Source organism: Schistocerca gregaria, chromosome 3 (assembly GCF_023897955.1).
Source record: "Schistocerca gregaria isolate iqSchGreg1 chromosome 3, iqSchGreg1.2, whole genome shotgun sequence".
Lineage (NCBI taxonomy): Eukaryota > Metazoa > Arthropoda > Insecta > Orthoptera > Acrididae > Schistocerca > Schistocerca gregaria.
Genome location: NC_064922.1, coordinates 879,524,970 through 879,550,863, shown reverse-complemented (window position 1 = coordinate 879,550,863; position 25,894 = coordinate 879,524,970).

Below are 25,894 nucleotides of genomic sequence, written 5' to 3'. Positions count from 1 at the left end.
TTATTGAGACTGGTATAGGATATTTTTAACACCCTATAAAGGAACAGTCACGGAGTTCAACAGCATCCCCTATGGATAAAATTCATTTAACAATTCAAAGTTTGAGTGTACGAGCAAAGCAATGAGCTTTTGCCCTCCTGCTCAGGTCACTAGTCTTCAAGTTTCTATAGAACTGGACCGCGGCCAGTGGGCGCAGAGCTTACGTTCTCTTCGCATGGAGGCCGCTGCTGTCGCGTTGTCGTCCTGGAGAGCGGGCCGGTCAGCGTGCTACTGGCCGTTCTGGCGTGCCGGCGCTTAACTTTACGCCTTAACAGGAAGAAACGATCATCATAATAAACTAAGGAAATCAGAGCTCGCAAAGGTGTTCTTTCCGCTCGCTGTTCGAGAATGAAAAGTGTGATTTGCAGAATAGCTTAGATGTAGATGTAGAGGCGAATTTCTAAATAATATCCAGCACGAACCTCCTCATTCCACTGAGCTTAACTCGGATCTAGATCAAGTAACTTCTGCACTTCTTCTTTGGTGGATCTTACGACGGACACCGACTACACACTCTCCACTTTCTAGTCCGCAGCTGGTGGTCGTGCGATAGCGTTCTCGCTTCCCACGCCGTGGTTCGATTCCCGGCGGGGTCAGGGATTTTCTCTGCCTCGTGATGACTGAGTGTTGTGTGGTGGCCTTAGGTTAGTTAGGTTTAAGTAGTTCTAAGTTCTAGGGGACTGATGACCATAGCTGTTGAGTCCCATAGTGCTCAGAGCCATTTGAACCATTTTTTCTCCACTTTATACGGTCGCAGGTTCGAATCCTGCCTCGGGCATGAATGTGTGTGATGTCCTTAGGTTAGTTAGATTTAAGTAGTTCTAAGTCTAGCGGACTGATGACCTCAGATGTTAAGTCCCATAGTGCTTAGAGCCATTTTGAACTCTTCACTTTCGTCTATCCTGCGCTGTTTCCTGATAACATCGTTCATTTTTGGGTTTTCGTTCCTCAGTCGATAAAAACGGAATCGTTACACTGTCAGTTTGTTGTCCGTCTCTACGTCCGACGGTGAAACACCGTTTTTGTTTGGGACGGGTAGGCGTATCAAGTAGCAATTTATGCCACATACAGTACTACAGTCTACCGTCCCTTGGCGGTGTAAAAAATTGAAGCTTCTAAGTCAATGGAATCAAAAGATACGGGCATTTATGTCACAAAACCGACAGTGTATTTTCCGTTGACTCATAATCATGACATCTGGCAACTAAAGGAACAAAATCCGAAAATTGTTAATCTGGAATTAAATCAACCAAAAAATATTTGTTTTGTCATCTGTTGTCCGACCTCAAGCTGAAAACTGAAACATTCGCGAAGGTCTTCGGATTCCCAAGACCGATATCTTGCCAGTATCACTGTCTATAACAGGTAAAGAATTTCGAGATTCTCGATTCCCGTGACGCATGAACTGCCTATATACGTGTTTAAGTTTGTACGGAACCCTTGGTGCGCGTCTTACAAGCACTTATCCGGATTTTTAACTTTATAGAGTACTGCAAATATTCTTCGTCTTCTTCTCCTCCTTACAATTTTTGCTCTTTGTTTTAGGCAATTTCTCCGCAATGTATGTACCTGCCAAGATTTTTTCTTCGTTTTTATCATGTACTCTCCTTCTATTGCACTTATTTCTTCACCCGTCATTCCGTCTCTTCACTTCCAGCATTTCTCCCCGGAACCACACTTCCAAAACTTTCCAAGCAGTTTTCCCATTTGTGGTCGACTGTGCCACTTCGGAGTGACTCTATTATTTAACGAAGTCACAGAGTCTCTGCAAAGAACGGTCGGAGCGTTCTACCAATCGTTCAGTTCCTCCACGACAGAAATCCGCTCCTTGGCCGCGGAGACATTCGAGAGCCGCTGCGGATCGGCTGCTCAGTTGCCTGGGTAGTGTCGTCTTTGGCTGATGTCGATGGTCTTCCTACACAGTAACCATCACCCACGTCTTTGCGGCGTTGATCAAACTGTTCTCACTGTTTCAGTATGGCTCAACGCTGCATTGGATTTGGTCTAAATGCCTCCAGAATGTCATGACGAGTTAACGTGCAGTTTAGGCGTTTTACCCACAAGAAACTTTCTGTCCTTCAGCTTCGGTGTGCATTACCAGCCTGCCGCGCCATTTCACTCGCGCACTGTGACGCACCTGTTATCCGTACCGCAGCAGAACTGTCTCTGCAGGAAACTCGATGAGCCAAAACATTACGACCGCGACGTCGGATTCCGCCTGGTGGAGATGCGGGAACGTGACGCAGCAGACGCGACGGGCGATCACCCTAGCGAAGATAGGGCTGCAAATGGGGAAACACATTGAGATAAGCCACTGTGACAAAGGACAGGTTATTATTACGCGAAGCCTGTGAACGATTATCAAGAAAACAGCGAAGCTGGTCGAATGTTAATGTGCTACTGGGCCGTGAACATCTACGGAATAAGGTAGATGTATAACACTTTTTGTTTATGGCTCATCTATATTTGTTATGGGATGCACTCAGCCTCGTGACGCCAACTGAGGAGCTACTCGACCGAATAGTCGCGGCTCCGGTCACAGAAAACCATTGTAACACCAGAGAGAGCGGTGTGCTGACCACACGCCCCTCCTATCCGCATCCTTGGCTGAGGATGACACGGCGGTCGAATGGTCCCGATGGGCTACTTGTGGCCTGAAGACGGAGTGCTATGTTTCTGATTAATTTTTTGCTTTAAAATTTTGGCATATAGGTACTACATTTTCTGTATATGTAAAGTGTACTATACTGGAGACTGAAGTTCTTTGCATTGTATGTGAGTAATGTATGTACAATACTATGTAAATTGTTGATCAGGTTAAATATTTTTCTGACGACATTTGTATTTAAAAATATCTATGTGTATAAACTATTCATGTTGATGTAAATTTGACAGTTGTAAGGAATCGTGACGCTTAGGAACTACGTAAGAAATAGGTGTTATGCTGAGGCGAGTGTGCTTTTGAAACGCAGGTGGCTCTGAGGAGTGGAGAAGGTGGCAAGGGCGAATTGACCCGCTACCTATAGCGAGCGCGAGAAGTAAGTTGCACAGTATGTAGTCAGCAGTGATTGAGGCAACACCCTTGTGGAGCAATAGAAGCTTTGCCTGCACATTTGCACAAAAATGCCTCGGATGAAGACCGCAAACGGCTTACGCCATAGCTGCGAGTTGTTGAGCTGCTGTACGTAAAATTGAACGACGCCAAGAAGGGAAATTGAGTCCAGGCAGCAAAATACTTGAAGACCGTACTGTGGCAGTATAGCCGCTATAATTGTTCGCCGCTCTGAAGCCTACAGCCACCAGACAAGTTTTTAATTCTACTTTTGTACAGCATCAACCATTAACTTAAACTGTGAATAATTATTCTTAAACTTTAAAGGAAGTGGTTCACCCTGTTATTTCACCCTAATCATACACCTATATAGGGTTCCTTCCAGGTATTTGGTTAATTTGAGTATCATGTTTTACAGACTTATGAAGTGCCAAGTTAATATAAAGGGCCACCATTATTGTTTTTATGTAAATAATGAGAAAGTTTTCTTAACTATTGCAAAGTATGATAGTAAAACATTGCTTTCTTAAAATTCAGTCAGAGTGAAACCAAGTTACTAAAATCTGTTAAATGACTAAACAGAGTTAGTTCAAAGAATACTAGTTTTTGAATGTAAATTCCTGTGAGAAAGAGGTTTTTTTGAAGTGAAATGTTCAGTATGAAGAGTGTGTGCTTTAGTATCTACGTATTTTAGTATTTAAGTTTGTTGATTATGGGGACCTTTTCTAAAGGTCCCCCATGGCCAGATTTTTTCATCTTCCTTGAAGTTATGTACTGGGCTTTATCTGCTTTATAAACGTAATGTATAAACGTGTAGTACTCAAAAAGAAATTCCAGTGTCTGCACCAACATTGTTTACGTGGAGTAATATCTTTTTCATTGCGTGGATTGGCTGGCGACCGTTAGTACATGCTTTAAACCACTAAATGAACTTGGAACCGAGTTGTCCTAGCTTCAATTTAATACTACTCACACTGCGTTTATTTCTAACCGCTGGGTAAGATCTTAAGAATTGAATAATCTGATTTACTTAGCCATTATACACATCACACAGTCAAATCCTGTAAAAGAGTAACTCTATTGATTAGCTTTTCCTATTAACAGGACTATCCTCCTGTAGCGTACTTTATTTGGATACTAAATTTAATAAGAGGGTCATACGTGGCAACATGGAGACAGGGTTTTCTGTTATTTAGGTAAAAGCATACCAAATTGCTATAGCAATGGTAGGGTTATAGACGGACAGTGACACTACCACTAAGCGGTAAACAGTTGGACGTCCAAGACTCTTCCCAGAACGTGGGGTTCGAAGCCTCGTATGCACTGTAAAGTAGAATAGATGGTGGTCTACGGACTATCAATCACAAGCGCCCGGGTTCGATTCCCAGCTGGGTCGGAGATTTTCTCCGCTCAGGGACTGGGTGTTGTGTTGTCCCAATCATCATCATTTCATCCCCATCGACGCGCAAGTCGCCGAAGAGGCGTCAAATCGAAAGACATTATGGTATGTCTGCCGAAAGAGCACAATGCTAGTGCTCGCACAAGTGTTTCGGAGTACACAATTGATCGTACGTCGCCTCTGGTACCATAATGACGCACCTCGGCCGGGTGCGAACGCTGTACGCCGGGGCTCCAGACATATCCACTAAGTGTGTGTGTGTGTGTGTAACCCGAAGCGGGTGCCGCGCTTGCATCTGGCACTCGGGTTTCAAGGGCGAGGCGGTCAACGGTGAGCAGTGAGCCACGCAGACGTGTGAAAGCCGCCTTCACGCACAGCTTCAGCAGCCGCTTGTCCACCAGTCACCACCATACGCTTGTCCTGCGCTTTGGGGCGCTCCACGTCGAGATCGGGAGTCACTGTCCTAGGTGTAACATTCGTGAAGCCGACCTCAAAAATCTGAATATCCTTCTGCATCTCCATTCCCTTCAGTTCTTGCTTAGGTACGTCTGCCCACACGTCTATCCCCCCTAGCCGCCTGGAGTGGTCGAGTGGTTCTAGGCGCTACAATCTAGAACCGCGCGACCGCTACGGTCGCAGGTTCGAATCCTGCCTCGGGCATGGGTGTGTGTGATGTCCTTAGGTTAGTTAGGTTTAAGTAGTTCTACGTTCTAGGGGACTGATGACCTCAGAAGTTAAATCCCATAGTGCTCAGAGCCATTTGAACCATCTATCCCCCCTAGGTTGATGCGCCGTTATTATTACTTCCGACAGCCTTCCTTCTGACACCTTTTAATCTCTTATTACGTCATTCTTTATGGTGTGATGAAGTGGGACACCACATTTTTGGTGATCTATTAGTGTTATATAAAGGTGGCGTTCAGTGTTGCCACCAAAAAATTTCGAAAACTACACGACCGAGTTACTTCAAATTTTTGTATGATTCTCTACTACACATTCGTACTGGCACAGGCTACAAACCGATAAGGGGAAACGTTGTTAGCAAAAATCTCGAAAAGTTCGTGACAGATTTGCTGCAAATTTTTTCACAGTAGCTTTCGGCCGGATATAACTACATTTTTATATGTGTGGTAAATAAATATATAATATTATAATATATTATGGGGAAAGGATTATTAGAACAAATATTCTAAGCCGGTTTACTTCATATTTTTATATGGTACTCTAATAATAAATATAACTTTAACGTACATAACATACAGGGTGTACATAAAGTCCGAGAAGAGTTTCAATTATTTATTGCATAAGAACTAAACATTGCACATGTCATACATATGGCATATTGAAGAGAAACTGGAAATTTTTGTTTTACAAACATTCGATACACGAACCGTGAGTGACCCGGCAGACGTCAATACGGTAATCGAATTCTTGCCATACTAATCCCAGCAGTCGCTTCCCGTGTTCTCTCCCGGAGCTCTGCTACATCACATGGTAGAGGCGGTACATACACCAGATCTTTAATGTGACCCCACAGTAATACGTAACACAGAGTGAGATCTGGTGATCAGGGAGGCCATTTAATGAAACAGGTGAACGGAGGGTCCGATTGCATTTGAGGCATCTGCCATTGCTGCAATATTTCCAAGTAGGAATATCCAGTGACAATACTCTCGGCGAAGAAGAAAGGCCCGTACAGTTTCCGACGTGGCAGGGCACAAAAAACATTTACCTTTGGGGAATCACGCTCAAATTCAGTGCATTCCTGTGGATGCTTTGTGTCCCATATTCGACAATTACGCGTGTTCACTTTCTCATTAGTGTGATAAGTGGCTTCTTCGTTAAAAATTAAGCGATCAACAATGCCATCCCCATCCTCATTCAATTGTTGCAACTGCGAGCAACACTCAAAACGGTTGTCTTTGTCGTCGTCATTGAGCTTCTGCACTAGCTCCAATTCCAATGGTTTCATAAACAGCTCTGTCGCAGGACTTTCTACACTGTCACTGGAGCAATTTCGAGTTCACGAGATGCACGACGCACCGATTTCTTTGGATTCCTTATGAATGTGTCTCGTACGCGCTCCACATTCACTTCACTCACACTGAGATGTCCGCTTCTCTTTGCCGGGCACAAGCAACCCCTTGAAACGAGTTTGTTGTGCAAGTATTAATGGCCTTCCCTGTTGGTGGCTTCTTACCCTACTTGGTTCCAAACATCCCGTTGAACAGCTGTAGCACACTTGTTTTTGTCGAACTGCAAGACACAAATCTCGCTCCGCATCTGAACTCACCATGTTTGCGACTAGCGCTGACTATCGGCAAATTACGAAACTACGCTGTGGCGGTATACATGAAAAAAAAAGGACATGCATATGACATCTGTACAATGTTTGGTTCTTGTGCAATAAATAATTGAAAGTGGTCCCGGACTTCAAGTACAATCTGTATAAAGGGGAAACAGCAAAACTCTCAAAAAGTATTTGGGCGATTTGCTTCAAATTTTTACACAGTAGTGTAACAAATATTCGGACGGATACAGGATTGTGTGTGTGTGTGTGTGTGTGTGTGTGTGTGTGTGTGTGTGTGAAATGACATTTTTAGCAAAAAAAAAAAAGTAAAATTCTTCAAAACTTGTCGACCAACTTCTTCAAAAGTTTTTATATGATACGCTAATGCTAATTCAGATGAACATGGGCTACGTACTTTTTTTAAACGGCAATGTACAGGTTTTTTGTAAAAACTGGCTTTGAGAGAGAAAGTGTGCTGTGATGTAAAAATATGCGGTTTTGTTTTGTTTCTTGCGGTCAGTTTTAACTATGTAACCTTTAGACAAATTGTTTCTCCCACATATTCTTTTTATACATACCTTTAAACAAAAATTGTGTAGACAGTAGTGTTCTGTTTTGCTTTCTTCCTCACCGTCAGTTTTACAGAAAACTGGAAAGTTGCATTTGTGAGTTGTCGGCTTATGATTAGAATACGAGTGTAGAATCTGAATCACGTGAAACTTAATGATCCTACTCATTGTGAAATTAAAACTGGGATAAATACTGTCACTGAAGGTCCTATCCTCACAGTTCGAGGAACTGGAGAGTTCTCCCTCACGCATCTTACACGTATGATCCCAACCGACTTACCAATTCATTATAAGCAATTTCAGTTCCCAATTAAGGTGCTGTTTGTTATAAAAATAAAACATGTTAAACATCAAAGAGACGAGGCGATGGATATAGAGGGGAGTGGAGTAAATGGACAGAGAGAGGGGGTAAGAGGAGATGGGCAGAGAAGGGTGAGGAGGTGATGCTCAGACTGAGGAGGAGGAGTAAACGGACAAAGAGAGGGGGTAAGAGGAGAAAGAGGGGGAGGAAGATTAGCCAGACAAAGGGAGAGGATAAGAGGATGTGGACAGAGAGGGTGAAGAGGTGATCCTCAGATAGAGGGGGAGGAAGAAAAGACAGACAAAGAGAGGGGAGATGAGGAGATGGACAGAAAGAGGGGGAGGAAGATTAGCCAGACAAAGGGAGAGGGTAAGAGGATGTGGACAGAGAGGGTGAAGAGGTGATCCTCAGATAGAGGGGGGGGGGGGGAAGAATAGACAGACAAAGAGAGGGGAGATGAGGAGATGGACAGAAAGAGGGGGAGGAAGATTAGCCAGACAAAGGGAGAGGGTAAGAGGATGTGGACAGAGAGGGTGAAGAGGTGATCCTCAGATAGAGGGGGGGGGGGAAGAATAGACAGACAAAGAGAGGGGAGATGAGGAGATGGACAGAAAGAGGGGGAGGAAGATTAGCCAGACAAAGGGAGAGGGTAAGAGGATGTGGACAGAGAGGGTGAAGAGGTGATCCTCAGATAGAGGGGGAAGAAGAATAGACAGACAAAGAGAGGGGAGATGAGGAGATGGACAGAAAGAGGGGGAGGAAGATTAGCCAGACAAAGGGAGAGGGTAAGAGGATGTGGACAGAGAGGGTGAAGAGGTGATCCTCAGATAGAGGGGGAAGAAGAATAGACAGACAAAGAAAGGGGAGATGAGGAGATGGACAGAGACACTTTTGACTGAGATTAACTGACGCTGCAGTGTTCAAATTGCGAAGCACTGCCGAGTTCGCTAGTTTCTCATTTCTGTTGTAGATGAATTTCAACTCGCGATACAACGACCGCACGTACACCTTTTTTTTATTTTAGTTATTTAATCATTAATGATTTCGATGTCTGATCTTTAGGCATCGCATAGTATTAAAGTATGAAGAAGTTGAATCTGGCGCCGCCTGAACAGTATCGGAACACGCTACGCCAGAACAAGGGCGGCCCTTCAGGGGGAGTATCGTCGGCAGCGCAGTAGCAGATCAGACTGTGGCGGATATCGTGCAACACTGCTCCAAGGGAAGATACCCTGGAAAATGGAGTGGATGAGCTGTCCACCGACTCTTATTGGTGAGCTGCGAGAGCGGTCGAGACCTTGTTACTTCGTCGCTGAGTGACGAATTTCGCGGCGGTGCGGCTAAGAAAATTTAGTGCCGAGCACGCATGCGCAATATCTGCCTTCCTCGGTACGATGGGTTTTACTGTAGGGTCTCAGGGCTTAAGCAGTGGGCCACGCGCTCGGACGCAACGTACCAAGTGTTTATACCCCACGTGGGATGGGGTGTGCGATGCTGTGCTGCGTTGTGGCATTTTGCCGTCGTTGCTCAAATGTGTTGTGCATCTCAATGGTCGGAATGTTACCGCCAACTGCGCCTTAATGTCTTCAAGTTCCGGAGGCACATTTCACTGAGTATTTAGTGGAATTTCAACTACGAAACTCGATTATGTTCATTCTGGTAAGCCTTTATTTTGTTAAACCTGAACCAATGGTTCTGATTCGTTGAACCAATGGTTCTGATTCGTTGACAACCCGTCCTACTACAATGTCTCTGGGCGCCCTTTGGTGTGAAGTAAGCGCCTGTAATTATTTTCGGCACGAATTTCATTTTCACGGCCAGCTGATTGATGTATTTTCTCTCTATGTAGTTACATATACGGCATGTGTATAACTCTCTGCTTTCTTTTTGCTGTAGTAAAGCGGGCGATTAGCACGAGTGGCGTTTTTAATTTGTAAGCCGACCTTGACTGACGTGCTGAATAAGCGGGCTTGCTGCAGAAAAGCAGTTTAGAACACTTTTATTCGTTTTAATCGCTGGAGTTTATCCGTTAATCCTCTCTCCCCCCTCCATCCCTCTCTCTTCCTCCCTCTAGCTCTCTCTCTCTCTCTCTCTCTCTCTCTCTCTCTCTCTCTCCCTCCCTCTCTCTCTCTCTCTCTCTCTCTCTCTCTGGTTACCAGTCTTCCAGTCTTCTAACTGGTTTAATGTGGCCAGCACAAATACCTGTTTGTATGCGCCTTATAGCACCTGTTAATCTTATAAATTGTAAAATAAAGTGGTTGTGTCTCTCAGTTTTTATTTTCCTTAACGGTGTTAACCTTGCTTGAAGACTGTTTATTTAAACCTCTGTCGAATTTGCTTGAAGATTGTCTGAACTGTGTCAATTTCCTTTGTTAAGACCTCTGAGAATAAAACTAAATTTGTGACAGAATTTTCATATTTTGTGGAGTGGTCCTCCCACTCCTTGCTCCATGAATTGCTAACATGCCATTTATGACGTGGATGCTACAGCGAAGCTGTTAATTGGATATCAAAAACAGATACAGATAAATGAACGTGAAATGCAGTGCCAAACCTTATTTTTCACGGAAGCATTGAGTTGTATTAATCTTTTGTTTAAAATGTGATTTCTAATTTTCCATCAATAATTTGTGACCTACACTCTGTTTTCTTTTATTTTCTGTTTGTAATTTAGAATTTGTAGATCTTAGCAATAAACAAATAAAACACTACTAACTAGAATCATGGTTAACCTGAAAATCTCGTCATAAAAAATTATTAATATTTATTATCTTTGCAAGTATTATTTCAATTGACAAGCTCTTTTTACTTCAGTTATACGCAATTCCTTAGGATTAAATTTGAGCCATCGAAATGAAATCGATTTATTGGGGTCGCCCAGAAAGTATTGCACCTATTTGTTTTAACTATTGTTTACTGAACACAATAAAATGATGTTTCTTCTACACTCACTATTCTTTCCACGTAATCTTCTTCCTGTTCTATGGACTTCCTCCAGTATGATACTATAGCTAGTATGTGCTGTCGGTACGACTCCTTTTTCCGGTCACGAAGCCATTTCTTTCATTGTGCGGATCAACTCTTCGTCTTCCTCAAAATGTCTTCCGCGAACGGCATCCTTTAATGGCCCGAACAAGCGGAGGGATTTAGGTCAGGGCTATAGGATGGATGGGGTAACACTGTCCAACCTTGTGTAGTGATGTGTTCCGAAGTCCTCAAACTTGGTGAGTCCGACCGTTATCGTGTTGAATTAAACAATCACTTGGGTTGTTATGGGGCCAAGTCGCTGGAAAGGCTCCTTGGGTTTGATTAACGTGTTTACGCATCTTGTCATGCGTGACAGCCGAGGATGGCCTCCCTGAACGTCGCACATCTTGGAGCTCTGCCGAACCTCTTCTCACAACGGACTCACTTTGCCCAGCGACGAACCGAAGTTCTCCATATGCTTTTTGTTGTTTGTGTACGTTGCCAACAATTTCTTTCTCCGTAGTGAGAAATTCAATAACGTAACGCTGTTTGTAACGTAAATCATTTACAGACGCTATTTTGAAACACTGCTGCAGCCACTATTCTCTCGATCTTCTCTGTTTCCTCTTTCGCCCAAACACTGACGAGAAATACTCAAACGTCGGTGAATCGAATGTTTTGCAAGCTTCCTCCATTGAGGATGGACTACGTACACATCCTGATGAGTCTTTCAATGGATCTCAGTCTTTAATATGCCTTTCCTACTACAGTGGAGAGCCAAACAAACTGCCTAATATCGTGTAGGGCTCCCGCCAGCACGCAGAAGTGCCGCAACACGACGTGGCATGAAGTAATGCTGGAGGGAGCTGACACTCTGAATCCTGCAGGGCTGTCCACAAATCCGTATGAATACGAGGGTTGGAGATCTCTTCTGAACAGAACGTTTCAAGGCATCCCAGATATACTCAATAACGTTCATGTCCTGGAAGTTTGAGGGCCATCATGCTTACGTACGTTTCACCTGTCAAGAGTCGTATCTAGACGTATCAGGGGTCCCACACTCACTCCAACTGCACACACCCCACACCATTACGGAGCCTCCACATGCTTGAACCGTCCCCTGCTGACGTGCAGGGTCCACGGATTCACGAGGTTGTCTCCATACCCGTACACGCCCATCCGCTCGATACAGTTTGAAACGAGGATCTTCCGACCGGGCAACATGTTTCCAGTCATCAACAGTCCAATGTTGGTGTTGACGGGCCCAAACGAGGAGTAAAGCTTTGTGTCCTGCAGTCATCAAGAGTACACGAGGTCTTCGGCTCCAAAAGGCCATATCGATGACGTGTCGTTGAAGGTTCGAACGCTGACACTTGTTGGTGGCCCAGCATTGAAATCTGCAGCAATTTGCGAAAGAGTTGTACTGTCACGTGGGACGATTCTCTTCAGTCGTGACTGGTCCCTTTCTTGCAAGATCCTCTTCCTGTCGCAGCGATGTCGGAGATTTGATGTTCTACCAGATTCCTGATATTCACGGTACACTGGTGAAACGGTCGTAGGGAAAATCCCCATTTCATCGCTACCTTGGAGATGCTGTGTCCTATCGCTCGAGCGCCGACTATAACACCACGTTCAAATTCACTTAAATCCTGATAACCTCCCATGTAGCAGCTGTAATCCATCTAACAACTGCGCCAGACACTTGTCCTCTTATATAGGCGTTGCGACCGCAGCGCCGTAATTCTGCCTGTTTACATATATTTGTATTAGAATATATATATATTTTCTCTGGCGCTTCAGTGTATTTGTAGTGTATTAGTTTCGTGGGATCGTTACATTTTAAAATCGGTCCGTACGCAAACTCTCAGATATTTAACGGATGTTGCCGGCCGGCCGCGGTGGTCTCGCGGTTCTAGGCGCGCAGTCCGGAACCGTGCGACTGCTACGGTCGCAGGTTCGAATCCTGCCTCGGGCATGGATGTGTGTGATGTCTTTAGGTTAGTTAGGTTTAAGTAGTTCTAAGTTCTAGGGGACTAATGACCACAGCAGTTGAGTCCCATAGTGCTCAGAGCCATTTAACGGATGTAATTGCTTCTAGTGATTTTTCGGCAGTTGTATAATGGTCTTTCTGCCTGTTCATGCACAACAAGTAATATCTGTTTATGTCGGGGCTCAACTGGCAATCCCTGCACCAAGCCTCGATCCAATGCAAGTCTTCCTACATTTCGGTACAATTTTCTAGCATTACGACTTCTCTGTATGTAACAGGATCGTTTGCGAAAAGCACCGTGGAACTTCTGATGTTATCTAGTGTTCATTTACATATATTGTGAAAAGTAATGCAACTATGCCACACCCTTGGTGTGCGCCCGATGTTACTTCTACGTATGAAGATTCTTCTCCGTTCAGAATTACATGCTGTGCACTGTTTGCTTGATATTCTTCAGTCAGCTCACACAGATATCTGATAATCCGCACACTCTTATTTTGTTCCTTAGGCGACAGTGCGTAACTGTATTAAACGCGCCGGCCGGGGTGGCCGAGCGGTTCTAGGCGCTTCAGTCCGGAGCCGCGCTACCACTACGGTCGCAGGTTCGAATCCTGCCTCGGTCATGGATGTGTGTGGTGTCCTTAGGTTAGTTATGTTTAAGTAGTTCTAAGTTCTAGGGGACTGGTGACCTCAGAAGTTAAGTCCCATAGTGCTCAGAGCCTTTTTTTTTTTTTTTTTTTTTTGTATTAAACGCTTTCCTGAAGTCAAGGAACATAGCAGCACGTCATAAGCGAAACACTCCGCATCTCTCACATAATGACATCTTGTCATATTTTCATCTTATTCTTCGACGAGAATTGTTATTTGTCAGTTATATGAACGTTTGGTGTAGGTCGTTTCCTTTCACAGCGAAGCAGAAATTAACGAGAGCAATGGCGTAATCTCAACTTGTTTTGATTATAAATGCTCGAGGCTAACGTTTCTACGAAGCAGACTTTACAGTGTAATAACTAATTCGACGTATACTGGTCACATATGACCTCATGACTGGACTTGTGGATGCCGGGGTGATGTTTTCTGTGCTCATAGATGATAGTTAATGATACGAAGTGGTAGCAAAATAAAGTGATTCGTCTTAGCAGCTATCGGTGTTCTCGATGTGAGTGTATTTAACAGCTGTGGAAAATCTACGAGGGAATGCTGGAAAGTAACAGTAGCGGCTGCTTAATAAAAGCGGACCCCAGTTGAGCTGAGGCACCCGCAGAGTGTGGGCCACGCCTAGCGAACACTCGCAGACATTCCGGCCCACACAGCGCGAGGACAAGACAAAGCACAATGCAACAGCCGGCCCGCTAGCCGCTAACTGCGCGGCCGTCCGGTTCCCAGACACGCACTGTTCTCTCCCGGCTAGCGGAAAGACGCGGAAGTAAGTCACTGTGCTGAGCTGCAGCCGGCCGACGGTCCGCTGTGCTCGACCCGCTGGTGACTTCAACGCATGCGTGTAACACCAACCCTTCAAACAAGTAACTTACAAACCTAGGTTGTGGCTATCAAGCTTTCGCAAAATAAAATGTCTCCTGATTTAAGTCACCGCGATATGCTTCAGCACCCATCTCCCAATACTTGACTTTAACGTTACTGCATCGCGCTTACCAGATACTGTTCTCCTCCTCCACTGTGTCTTCTTTTCCAGGAAAATTGATTCCCTCCACTATACGCACTGGTCTTTATGCCAACGGCCTTGCCTCATTCAGTACATCAGTTCTCGCCAGTCTCCAAAATTAAACAACGCAGGCGTGGCCAGCGCTTGGATGGGTAACCGCCATGGTAAGCCACGTTAGCTGCTTCCCCTTTACGGCAAAAGGATAATGAGAGGCGGCATAAATTTCTGTTCATCAGACTTTGCGCCGCTGCCCTGCATTAAATTCCGAACCTCTCCGCAGTCTCTGGGGCGCATGATGGTGAAACGTCAGTCGGCTGAGGACGTTAAACTCGGCGGTCCCTCTGGCGCTATTCGACTGGAGCCTGCTCCTGTGTGGCACCGGATTTCACCCACTTCCTTCCCTCATCATCGTTCAATAGAAACGTGACAGCCTCCTACACACATCCCTTAAAGTCACCCACACTTTACACGTATTGGATACACAACACGCACATTTCGCGAAGGAAAGGGGCGAGTCTCCGAAAACGACAGGAGAAATCTTTTCAATTAGGCGGTTCAGTCTGCTCATCGTAGTTTCCTAGATACAATGACGAACGACTTTACTTTTACTGACCTTTCCAACACCCACCCAAGGGTGCCCTTATGTCTAATTCTATGAGAGTGAAAGATTCGTTACGTACGAAGGTTGGAACTTTAATAGTGGCAACCATTTATTTACGGCTCGTACAAAACAGAAACGTGTTTCAAAGTTTTACTGACGTTCAAAGTAGTCACCAGCATTGTGTACAACCCGTTGCCAGCGATATGGAAGTCGTAGGATTCTCTCAGCAGTGACAGTTTTGTTCACAGTTCTAGCGGCGCGGTATATTGCCCGACGAATTTGTAGCAGTTCTGAAGCCAGTGCCGTGAAGTGTTTCCTTCAGTTCAGAAATCGAGTTGAATTCACGAGAGGTTAAGTCAGGGGAGTGCAGAAGGTGGTATAGCACTTAGCAGCCCCATCTGTCAAACAGATCAGTAACAACTTGCACTGTACGTGCTTGAGCATTGTCCTGCAAAATGATGGTCAGGTCCTGCAGAAAGTGTCATCACTTCTGTCTCTATGTTGTTCACTTTTGGAACACAACCTACGACCAGCTTCGAGACAAAAGAGATGAAACTTTCTGCAGGATCTGACCATCATTTTGCAGGACAGTGCCCAAGCACATAGAGTGCAAGTTGTTACTGATCTGTTTGACTGATGGTCCTGCTAAGTGCTATCCCCCTCGTGATTTCAACTCGATTTCTAAACTGAAGGAAACACTTCACGGCATTCGCTTCAGAAATGCTACAAATTCGTCGGGCAATAGACCACGCCGCTGGAACTGTCAACACAACTTGCACTGCTAGGAGTATCCTACGACTTCCACATCGCTGGCAACGGGTTATACACAAGGCTGGTCACTACTTTGAACGTCAGTAAAACTTCGAAACACGTATCTATTTTGTACGAGCCGTAAATAAATAGTTGTCACTGTTAAAGTTCCAACCCTCCTATATAACACTTACTGTTGCTTTGTTTGGTGGCACATCAACACAGCTTGATAAACAAACCTTCGGTGCACATCTCTGTTGATCCGTCGTGAACACGCGACAGCGGCCGCTCATATGTTTACCAAAGAAAAATCAGCGAACGGCTGTAAGTTTTCAGAAGTTGTTATTTTATTTACACGACCGGTTTCGGCATCTCATTAATGCCATCTTCAGGTCTCAGTTGTTGTCAAGTCTTCGAAGTACACACTAAAAAAATGAATAAATAAAAAATGAATAAATAAAAAATAAAATCACTAACTTCAGGTAAATCCAAAAAAAATCACGGAATCCAGGTACTGATGGCTCCGATTATGCATGCAACGATGTAGCTTATTCTATATAATACATGGAGTGCATAAGGGCCTAAAGATGGCATTAATGAGATGCCTAAATTGGTCGTATAAGTAAGATAACAACTTCTGAAAACATACGGCCGTTTGGTGATTTTTATTTGGTAAAAATTCGCAGTCTATTGTCCTTATTCAGGCATCTCTTTCTCTCTCTCTCTCCTAACGCTACTTTTCCCCTCAATTATGGAGAAAATGAGATTTTTTTTCATTTGGAGAAGGAAAATTACGACAAATCCCATGTATACTCACAGAAATATTTCCATACGCAAACAGAATAAGACGGGAGAAGCTAATACCAACACGTACCGAGAGAAGTGGCGCAGTGGGTATCAGGCTGGACGACGGTTGAAATCCTCATCCATCCATAGATTTAGGTTTCCCATGATTTCCCGAATTGCTTATGAAAAATTCCGGGGTGGTTACTCTGACAAGACAAGGCCGATTTCATTCCTCAGCCTTCCTCAATCCGAGCTGGTCCTCCGTCTTTAATGCCCTCCTTGTTGACGGGAAGCTAAAATCTAACCTTCCTCTGACATCGAAGCTTTTTGCCACGGAATCCTTGCATAACATCTCGGGTTTGAGATTGCGTCAAATCGGAATCAAACTAGAACTTTCCAAAGATGACCACCATCTTCTTCGTCAGCAGACTTCGTCTGTTGACTGACAGAGACCGTCGACAGTTGAAGAGTGTAATGTGCTATAGGCAGACATCTATCCAGACCACTACAAAGAAATTCCAGACTGAATCCGGATCCAATGCAAGTACTATGACAGTTGGGCGCGGGAGGTGAGAGAACTTGGATTTCATGGTCGAGCGGCTGCTCATAAGCCACACATCACGCCGGTAAATGTCAAACGGCGCCTCGCTTGGTGTAAGGAGCGTAAACATTGGACGATTCAACATTGGAAACACGTTGTGTGGAGTGACGAATCACGGTACACGATTTGGCGATCCGATAGCAAGGTGTGGGCATGTCGAACGGGTGAACATCTGCCAGCGTGTGTAGTACCAACAATAAGACTCGGAGGCGGTAGTGTTATAGCGTGGTCGTGTTTTACATGGAGGGGTGGGGGCGGGCTTGCACCTTTTTTGTCACCATCACAGCAAATGCCTCCATTTATGTTTTAGGCACCTTCTTGCTTCCTACTGTTGAAGAGCAATTCGGGGATGGCGATTGCATCTTACAACCCGATCAAGCACCTGTTCATAATGCGCGGCCTGTGGCGGAATGGTTACACGACGATTACATCCCTGTAATGGCCTGGCCTGCATAGAGTCCTGACCTGAATCCTACAAAACACCTTTGTGATGTTTCGGAACGCCGAATTAGTGCCAGGCCTCACCGATCGACATCGATATCTTTCCTCAGTGCAGCATTCCGTGAAGAATGGGCTGCCATTCACCAAGAAACTTCCACCATCTGATTGGATGTATGCCTGCGACAGTGGAAGCTGTCATCAAGGTTAAGGGTGGGCCAACACCATATAGAATTCCAGCATTACCTATAGAGGGCGCCACGAGCTTTTAAGTCATTTTCAGCCAAGTGTCCAGATACTTTTGATCACACAGTGTAGTTTTAATCTACCAGGAAGAAACCTGATGCTCAACGTTTCCTCACATACTGCATGCACTTGCCGTTACTCTTGTCCCCTTTGCTCCGTCGTGCTGTAATGTTAATCATTTGCGTATAGTTCATCTCATTTCTATTTGACGGTCGTTGCGTGCCGCATTCATGGTGTTACTATTGTAAGTACAGGGTAATAATTATTGAATTATATGGAAAAAACGCAAATTACTTACAAACGATGAGGTGTGCACATTTTATTCGACATGCAAACGTCACTACTGATATCCGGCTTTAGGTTATGTCATGTTCGATATGCCTGCCATAATTGGCGATGATGTAGCGCAGACGAACAGCGAAATTCTGCAAAATCCGCTGAAGTGTCGGATCATCGATGCTGTAGATGACCGTCGGAGTGGCTGTTTTCAGCTCAACAATGGGTTTGGGGTTATTGCTCCACACCTTGTCTTTAATATAGCCCCACAAAAAGGAGAATATGGCGGCCAATCGTGGCCCACGCCAGTATCCTCTGGGCACCCAGAGCCAGGTGCAGCCCCCAGAGTGCTCCTCCAGGACATCAAACACTCTCCTGGGTCGATGAGGTCGAGCTCCGTCTGGCACGAACCACATCTTGTTGAAAGCAAGATCACTTTGCATGTTGTTGTTGTTGTGGTCTTGCAGTCCAGAGACTGGTCTGATGCAGCTCTCCATGTTACTCTATCCTGCGCAACGCTCTTCATCACCCAGTACCTACTGCAACCTACATCCTTCTGTATCTGTTTAGTGTATTCATCTCTTCGTCTCTCTCTACGATTTTTACCCTCCACGCTGCGCTCCAATACTAAATTGGTGATCCCTTGATGCCTCAGAACATGTCCTACCAAGCGATCCCTTCGCTAGTCAAGTAGTGCCACGAATTTCTCTTCTCCCCAATTCTATTCAATACCTCCACATTAGTTATCTGATCGAGCCATCTAATCTTCAGCATTCTTCTGTGCCACCACATTTCTAAAACTTCTATTCTCTTCTTGTCCAATCTATTTATCGTCCATGTTTCATTCTATACAAATATTTCCAGAAACGACTTCCTTACACTTAAATCTATACTCGATGTTAACAAATTTCTCTTCTTCAGAAACGCTTTCCTTGCCATTGTCAGTCTACATTTTGTATCCTCTCTACTTCGGCCATCATCTGTTATTTTTAACCTCGTTTACTACTTTAAGCGTCTCATTTCCTAATCTAATACCCTCAGCATCACCCGATTTAGTTTGACTTCTTTTCATTATCCTCGTTTTGATTTTGTTGATGTTCATCTTACATCCTCATTTCAAGATGCTGTCCATTCCGTTCAGCTGCTCTTCCATGGCTAATGGGGATGAAATCATCTTCCAAAACCTTCACATACCATTCGGTATCCACCGTGCCAGTAAGGAATGTTGTTGTTGTTGTTGTGGTCTTCAGTCCTGAGACTGGTTTGATGCAACTCTCCATGCTATTCTATCCTGTGCAAGCTGCTTCATCTCCCAGTACCTACTGCAACCTCCATCCTTCTGAATCTGCTTAGTGTAGTCATCTCTTGGTCTCCCTCTACGATTTTTACCCTCCACGCTGCCCTCCAATACTAAATTGGTGATCCCTTGATGCCTCAGAACATGTCCTACCAACCGATCCCTTCTTCTGGTCAAGTTGTGCCACAAACTTCTTTTCTCCCCAATCCTATTCAATACTTCCTCATTAGTTATGTGATCTACCAATCTAATCTTCAGCATTATTCTGTAGCACCACATTTCGAAAGCTTCTATTCTCTTCTTGTCCAAACTATTTATCGTCCATGTTTCACTTCCATACATGGCTACACTCCATACAAATACTTTCAGAAATGACTTCCTGACACTTAAATCTATACTCGATGTTAACAAATTTCTCTTCTTCAGAAACGCTTTACTTGCCATTGCCAGTCTACATTTTATATCGTCTCTACTTCGACCACCATCAGTTATTTTGCTCCCCAAATAGCAAAACTCCTTTACTACTTTAAGTGTCTCATTTCCTAATCTAATTCCCTCAGCATCACCCGACTTAACTCGACTACATTCCATTATCCTCGTTTTGCTTTTGCTGATGTTCATCTTATATCCTCCTTTCAAGACACTACCATTACATTCAACTGCTCTTCCAAGTCCTTTGCTGTCTCTGACAGAATTACTATGTCATCGACGAACCTCAACATTTTTACTTCTTCTCCATGGATTTGAATACCTACTCCGAATTTTTCTTTTGTTTCTTTCACTGCTTGCTCAATATACAGATTGAATAACATCGGGGAGAGACTACAACCCTGTCTTACTCCCTTCCCAACCACTGCTTCCCTTTCACGCCCCTCGACTCTTATAACTGCCATCTGGTTTCTGTACAAATTGTAAATAGCCTTTCGCTCCCTGTATTTTACCCCTGCCACTTTCAGAATTAGAAAGAGAGTATTCCAATCAACATTGTCAAAAGCTTTCTCTAAGTCTACAAATGCTAGAAATGTAGGTTTGCCCTTCGTTAATCTAGCTTCTAAGGTAAGTCGTAGGGATAGTATTGCCTCTCGTGTTCCAACATTTCTACGGAATCCAAACTGATCTTCCCCGAGGTCGGCTTCTACTAGTTTTTCCATTCGCCAGTAAGGAATATCGGACCGATTATTCCGTGGCTCGACACTGCACACAACACAGTCACCCGATGAGGGCGAAGAGACTTCTCGATCGCGAAATGCGGATTCTCACCCCCCCCCCCCCCCCCTCGCCAAATGCACCAGTATTGCTTAGTGGCAAACCCATCCAAACGAAAGTAGGCTTCGTCGCTAAACCATACCACATTCACATACTAAATCCCATCATGCCCGCGGCCAACCGTGCAGTTTGAACGCCCTAAAGCAAACCAGTCGGAAGTTATGACGATTTTATTTCACATAGTTCAATAATTGCCAACCTGTACATTGACTGGTGTCAGACCAACTGAAGAATGAGAAGTGGTGGGTACCTCTGCTAGACGGAGAGATTCGAGAGTGCAGAGAGAGAGAGAGGAAAGGGAAGGAGAAGAGCAAAAGACAGCCTGCGAGAGACAATGGAACGGCGCCGTGGGTGGGGCTGGCGACCCGGAAGCAGCGCGGCCGCCGCTGCTGCTGCCGCCCCCGCGGCGCTGACGTCAGCCGCCCCCGCGGCGGTAGGGCTGCACAGGCGCCGCTGCCAATGGACCCGCGACCCACCCCCGCACCGGGTCAGAGCTGCACGCCTGCTCCGGCGCGGCCCTGCCACCCTCTCCCTCCGGCTCAGCTGCGAGGCTCGCTCTCATGAAAGGACACGGAGGGAACACAGGTATCTCGAGGCTCGGTGGTAGTGCGCCACTGCCACCGCTGCAGATACAAACGAGGCGATATTATATAAGGTGTCGCCGCTAAACTCACTGCAGAAGAGCACACTGATACATTCAACTAGGGACAGCTATCCAGAATGCCACAGGTGGCCTGTCTGCTTTATCGAGGTGGGTACATACACACAAAACTCAATCGGCCCTTTGATCATTCTGAGCTTATCTGCCGGAAGTTTCAGGACTCTCGGCCACCTATGATCCTATATGGAACAAACAAAGTTTCACTCCCTCACAAGGGCACCGTACGAACTTCTCCTCACCGATTTGATTCATACTGACACGATGCATACGGCACGACTAGTTCTTGAACATCCGTAAAAAGCAAGACAACTCTCAACTGTTCCCGACAAAATCGAGCTTGAAAATTAAACGCATATTTATATATTGTGAATAGCCACTAGTACTCGAGTAGTCGGCAGCCACGCGTGTTAAGCGGTCAGTTTCAGGAGCGCGAGGTCCGTGCATCGAATATCCCTGCCTGCTCTTTTTTTTTTCTTACCACGTAATTACTATGACTGTGCAAGTTGTCGTTATGAAATGCTTCATTTATTATTTCCATAATATTTAGCCCGAAAAAAGGACAAACATTTCGTGATGGGGCTAGGAAAAAATGAATACGCAAGAACTTTCACTCAAATTAGTGTTGTCATTTTATTTATATTATTTTATCTACACGTGTGGCAAGTTTAATGTGTAACCTGTTGAGCACTGTACGAATCACAATGATACTCATCATAGAAACAAGGGAAGCAGTAATTATTGCGACATACAGCACATATAGTGAAGGCCGAATCTTCGCATGTGCATTCGTTTTTTCATTGTGTCTGTTGCAAAATAAACTTGGGTTACATCTGATAGCGGTTCTCCGTCGTCACAAAATTTTGCCGCGTATCACGCACATCTGTTGTTAGAATTACGCGGGAAAGAAACATACAAGAGTACCGAAACGAGATTCGATTCACAGATCTCGCGCGTATGAAACTGAGCGCTTACTCGTTTGGTTGCCGACCATACGAAGTATGAAAGCTAGCGTAGAATGTTCTCGACGACGCATGAGAGTTGCGCTTTGCTATGTACATATGATGATGAAATTGTCCCTACACAGCTCGTCAATATGAATGAAACCGGCGAGGGAAGTTTGTACACTCCTCTTGCGAGCAAACAGTCGAGAACGGTAACGTAAAATAAGAACAGACACACAGCGACAATTTGCAAGAATGCAAATAGTTGAATAATCGTTTTTATTCTTACTTCTCCTTTCCTTTCTTTATTTTGCCGACACAAATTTTCGAGTCAGGCTCTGTTACTATGTTGTTTAAATTAAAAAGCGGACACTGTATTGTGTATTGAACAGATCATCAGCACTGAGCACAACAACTAGTGAAATATTTCTTCCTGTACAAATCCTGAGATGAATCCTCGGATACCTGCGTTCACGGAATTGAATCGTTCAAAATACAATCTTGGAACATGTAATATACTTTAAATAATAAATACCTCCCCGAAAATCTGAAGAAATTCGTAAGTACAAGCGAATGAATTTACAAAATATAATAAATAAATTCAATAATGATTAAATCATGCATCAACTTCTTCAATGGGGTTGCAATGCCATTTTTTATGTATGGAAGCGAATGCAGAACAGAAATGGGGAAAAATACTGAACCGAATTTAACTTGGAGAAATGAAATTTTTAAGAGGCACGCTCGGATGTACTTCATTAGACAGACAGAGAAACGTTCGTTTCAGATAAGCGCTTAAAAAGAAACCACTAATGAGTAAAGTACCTAAAAGACGGTATTACGAACATTTGCATATCATACCTGAGCTCATTAACTATGCCCTAAAAGTTACAAAGAAACATCAAAGGATCGGGAAGAAATCGGAACCCGAACACACTTTGTGCTATTGTTGAAAAGAAGAAGAATTTCTTCGCAAGGAACCTCAGTCAGAAGTCCGGAACATGTCACATGTGAAATACGCGAACTATGTTTACATCAATTATTCATAACTTAGAATGCAAGCATATCTGTTGTACAAAGTAAAGTCTCAGCACCAGAAAATTACTGAATACTTGCATGGTGCGGCAAATCCCGGCGGAGTGGCCGCGTGGTTTAGGGCGCCATGTCACGGATTGCACGCCCCCCCCCCCCCCTCCCGGAGGTTCGAGTCCTCCCTCGAGCGTGTGTGTGTGTGTGTGTGTGTGTGTGTGTGTGTGTATGTGTGTGTGTGTGTGTGTGTGTGTGTGTGTGTGTGTGTGTGTGCTGTTCTTAGCATAAGTTAGTTAAATAGTGTGTAAGTCAGCGATAACAATGGCCAAAGTGCATGCATGAATGGGACTTTCAACTGGTTCCCCTTCCAGCCTATTGATCAAACTCAGCCTCAGGTTACTGCTTCCTCTTCCCTGACTTGAAACTTTGGCTTGCTGGAAAGAAATTTTTATCAAATGAGGCAGTGATAGCCGCAGTCGACGTGTGTTCCGCTGAGTTTGACAGAACCTGTTTTTCCGATAGGATGAAAAAGCTGGAGAATCGCTGGATCAAGTGTATATCCGTCAAAGGAAACTATGTCGGGGAGTAAGGTGAACTGTTTACGAAAGACAGTTTTCCTTGCTTTTTTACCAGACTTATCAAACTATCCTCGTATATCTGAGAGTTGAATTAATTGTCGCCTCGGCTGGCCTCTGGCTTTAGATACGCTTTCCTTGCGATTGCCAGTCTACATTTTATATCCTCTCTACTTCGACATCATCAGTTATTTTGCTCCCCAAATAGCAAAACTCCTTTACCACTTTAAGTGTTTCATTTCCTAATCTAATTCCCCCAGCATCACCCGACTTAATTCGACTACATTCCGTTTTGCTTTTGTTGATGTTCATGTTATACCCTCCTTTCAAGATACTGTCCATTCCGTTCAACTGCTCTTCCAAGTCCTTTGCTGTCTCTGACAGAATTACAATGCCATCGGCGAACCTCAAAGTTTTTATTTCTTCTCCCTGGATTTTAATACCTACTCCGAACTATTCTTTTGTTTCTTTCACTGCTTGTTCAATATACAGATTGAATAGCATCGGGGAGAGGCTACAACCCTGTCTCACTCCCTTCCCAACCACTGCTTCCCTTTGATGCCCCTCGACTCTTATAACTGCCACCTGGTTTGTGTACAAATTGTAAATAGCCTTTCGCTCCCTGCATTTTACCCCTGCCACCTTCAGAATTTGAAAGAGAGTATTCCAGTCAACATGGTCAAAAGTTTTCTCTTAGTCTACAAATGCTGGAAACGTAGGTTTGCCTTTCCTTAATCTTTCTTCTAAGATAAGCCCTAGGGTCAGTATTGCCTCACGTGTTCCAACATCTCGACGGAATCCAAACTGATCTTCACCGAGGCCAGCTTCTACCAGTTTGTTCAATAATATAATTAAAATTGTTACACTTATTTGACTAAAAGTTCTTGTGTACCCGATCTTTTTATCCTATTTCCTTACGAACACAAGTATCTCCCCTTTTTTTTCAAGATAAAATTATGTAAATAATAAACGAATTATTAAAAACTCATAACTTACAGTCATAATAAATATATTGGTAGAATTTCATGGGTATCAAAAAAAATTGTATGGCAGTGAGATTGGATCCCGAGATACGCGCTTATGAACCTAAGCTCGGCTGCGAACACCTTAGCTAATAACACCTCAGCTAATAAGACCATGCAAAGTATATAAACACGCGTCCGTTTTCAAACTCGATTTTCTCGAAAAAGGTTAAGAATTCAGTCTTCCTGTTTGCATATGTTGAAGCCTAGTCTTGCCCTGCACACCGTCTCAATATGAACCAAATCGGTGAGGGGAAGTTCTTACCGTCCCTTAGGAGTACTCTTCCAGCGACGGCAACAACGTCACAGCAATTTTCTACCTGCACACAGACGCCTAAGACTAATCGAATTCTACCGCGTAATGATGATTGGATATACGGTATTTTTAACTGTTGCGAAAGTATTTTCACAGAAACAAAGGTACCGAATAAATCAGTTACATTACTACTCTGTAACCAGCCACCGGAAGTCCTACATGATCGCTGAACGACTTTACTCGCCGTAAAAGGTATTTATAAAGTTGGTTGTGAATGGCTCAGGGCTGCCTGGCAGGAACTGGGGACGCGAGACGCGGCAGTGGAAATATTCTCCCCCGGTCTGCACGGCTTCACGGCCTTGTAGAGGCGTCGGCATATGGCGGCGCAGTCGACCTCGCGCCGTGGCAGCCAGCAGCGGCGGGGTCCCGCGACAAGCGGCGCACTACATAAACCCCCCTCCCACACACACCGTAGCGGACGTGGGGGAGTTTTATGCGAGTCGGCACTCCCCCGCAAACACGGCTCCCACCCCTGCCCCTACGGCGGCTGGCGTCAACAGCGCCAGGGGGGCGCGACAAACTGCCGCAGCAGTCGATAACTCGCCGGTATCAAAAGTTTTTACTGTCTGCAATAAAATCAAACAGGAGACCTAGCGCACAGAGACAGCGCGAACACCTTCCAGATGAGACATTCTTTCTCGTGTCGTTTCAGTTCCTCTCCTTTACTTCGAGAGCTGCGCCCGTCCGACACAAACCAGCCTAGCCTTATGTGGGGGTTATCGCTGAAACAACCGGTTTTCCGTTTACACCATTTTTATTTCAACGCCAGTTTAACAGGACTATTAAAACCGCTAAAAAAACCTGTTTCTAAAATAACAG